This window comes from Dromaius novaehollandiae, unplaced genomic scaffold, assembly GCF_036370855.1.
Source record: "Dromaius novaehollandiae isolate bDroNov1 unplaced genomic scaffold, bDroNov1.hap1 HAP1_SCAFFOLD_76, whole genome shotgun sequence".
NCBI classification, from domain to species: domain Eukaryota; kingdom Metazoa; phylum Chordata; class Aves; order Casuariiformes; family Dromaiidae; genus Dromaius; species Dromaius novaehollandiae.
In genome coordinates this window covers 122,501-125,000 of record NW_026991488.1, presented here as the reverse complement: position 1 = coordinate 125,000, position 2,500 = coordinate 122,501, and the positions used below count along the sequence as shown (strand labels likewise).

General features: G+C 78.4%; 1 non-coding gene across 1 annotated transcript; it reads left to right on the top strand.

Annotated features, from left to right (window-relative positions):
- Positions 1–2,119: 2,119 nt before the first annotated feature.
- On the top strand, positions 2,120–2,272 carry LOC135326819 (5.8S ribosomal RNA). Its single transcript, XR_010387070.1, has one exon. It is a non-coding gene; the product is annotated as a 5.8S ribosomal RNA (ribosomal RNA).
- Positions 2,273–2,500: the final 228 nt, after the last annotated feature.

Below are 2,500 nucleotides of genomic sequence, written 5' to 3'. Positions count from 1 at the left end.
AGTGCGTGTGAGGGGCGGCGGGGCTTGGCTACTCCCCGGCGCCCGCGGGAGAGGAAGCGGCGGGCGCGGAGGCGAGGGAGACGGCCCTCCGGGTTGGGACGGGTCCCACGGGTCCCCACCCCTAAGCTGTGGGGGGCGGACCCGCGGCGGGCTGCGGCGGAGCAGCCCGTCCGCAGAGACCTGCGGGGGCAGGCGTTCCGGGATGGCGCGCGGGGCGGGCGCCGGGCCCCCGAGCGGGGGGCGTCGCGTTGAGGCCAAGCGAGGCGACGGTTCGTGCCCGAGTGGGCGGCCCGAGCCACGGCTCTCCTCCCGGGTGCAGCTGCCACCCGGCGCCGGGTTACTGAGGGAAACCCCGGGCCCTGGGAGGAGGACGAGGTCGTGGCGGCGGGTGTCGGGCGCACCCCGCGGGCGGACGCTCCGCCGAGGGGCGCGGGGGCCGGCTGGCGGGTGCCGGGTTCCCCCTCCGCGTCCCGTCTCGTCGCCGCTGCCGAGGCTGCCGCCGTCGCCGCGAGGCGGCGGCGGCCCGGTGGCGGGCGGCGGCGGGGGAGGCACCCCCGCGGGGATTTCAGGTCGTTTCCCTCACCCCAGGGCCAGGTACCTAGCGCCCGCGCTTCTCCTGCCCCCCCCTCGGTGACCCACCCGTGTGGTCCCGTGTGCCAGCGTGCTCCTCCCGGGTGCCGCACCGTGCGCGCCGCACCGGCCGTGCCTTCCCCCCCCCCGCCTCGGCTTCCCCCCACCCCGGTCCTTCCTCCCCCGCGGTGGGGGTGGGGGGGGCGGGGAGGGAGGGAGCGAGCGAGAGAGGGGAGAGGGCCTCCGGCCACCGCGGCCGCCGGCAGCCGCCCCGGGCAGGGATGGCCATGGGCCCCGGGCTCCGGGCCCGAGGGTTCTCGGTTGGAGAGCCGGGCGGAGGTTTAAAGACTCGGGCGGCCCGATGCGACTCGCGGAGGCGGCCGGGCGTGCTGCCGGAGGGCCGGGGGGTCGGCGCGCGCGGGCGCCGCGCCCCCCCATGCCAGCCGGCGCGCCCCGCGCTCGCCCCGCGGGCAGCCGGGACGGAGAGGGGTTACCCTGCCCCCTCTCTCCGCGGTCTGGTCTCGGCGGAGAGACGCCGCGCGGTCGGCCTAGTTGCCGGCCTGCCTCGAGCGTTGCGAGCCGGGCGCGAGCGCGTGCTCGCCGCCGGGAGGGCGAGCCCCCACCGCGGGTGGTGCGGGCGCCGAGCCTCCGCGCGTCTCCTCCTTCTCCCTGGCCGGTGCTTCTGGGTCTTCCGCCGTGGCCGCCGTCGGCGGCGCCCTACCCTACGCGCCCGCCCCGGCACTCTGCCGTCCGGGGCGCCCGCCTCGCTCTGCCCCGCCCGGCTCCGCCAGGCAGCGGGGGGGCGGTGGTGGGGCGGCGGCGGGGGCGGCCCGCCCCGCTCTCCGCGTGGAGACGGGGAGAGCGGGCGCCGTCCCCGTCCGTGCCGCCTTGCCCGCCTGCCCGCCGCCGGGCGTCTGTCCGCGGAGGGGACGGGCGAGCGCGTGGCGTCACCCGCGAGGCGGTGTGTGCGGGCGCGCGGGGGTGTGGGCGCCGCGGCGGCGGCGGCGGCGGCGGTCGAGCCGGAGGGCCGGCGAGGCGAGCGAGGAGCTGGGAAGCGCGGGGCCGGCGGGCCGCAGGCGCGCGGGCGGCGGGGCGACGCCGCTCCCGGTGGCGGCCGGGCTCTGACGCCTGGGGCGGGGGGGGGGTGGTCTGCGGGGACGGACCCCCCCCAACATCCCGAGGCAGGCGGTGTGGCCGGCCCGCCGCTCCCTGCCGGGCCAGACCGAGCCGGGCGCCTGGGCCGGACTCGAAGCGAGACAGGGTTTGTCCCCAGGTCGGGAGCGAGGGCTCCCCGCCCTTCTCGTTCGGGTTTGCCCTTCGTTTCCCCCCCCCCCCCTTTCTCTGTGCTTGTACGGTCAGTGAGGCAAGCCCCTCTCTTTCTCTCGCTCTCTCTCTCCTTCCGTCTCTGCCGTCCCTTGCTCAGCAGCCGGCGTCGGCGTGAGGAAGGGCGGTGGGGCGGAGGAGGAGGGGGCGGAGGAGGGGGGGCCCCCCAGGGGCTGCGAAAGCTGCCCGGTCCCCCCGCGCGCGCGGCGGGGACCGAAACCGAGACAACTCTTAGCGGTGGATCACTCGGCTCGTGCGTCGATGAAGAACGCAGCTAGCTGCGAGAATTAATGTGAATTGCAGGACACATTGATCATCGACACTTCGAACGCACTTGCGGCCCCGGGTTCCTCCCGGGGCTACGCCTGTCTGAGCGTCGCTTGACGGTCAATCGTCACCCGCGCCGTGGCGTGGGCGCAGCGGCGTGCCGCCCCTCGGTGGGTGTGGGGGGGGGCGCGGTTCGGGTGCGCCCGGCCGTGCCCGCCCTCCCCTCCGAGCCCGGCGGCTGCCGCCGCGCCGCGTGGCGCGCGCGGTGTGGCGCGGCTGGGGCGCCTCGCAGGCCCGTTGCCCCGGGGAGAGGGGGGGTGCTCTCCTTCCCCTCCCCGCG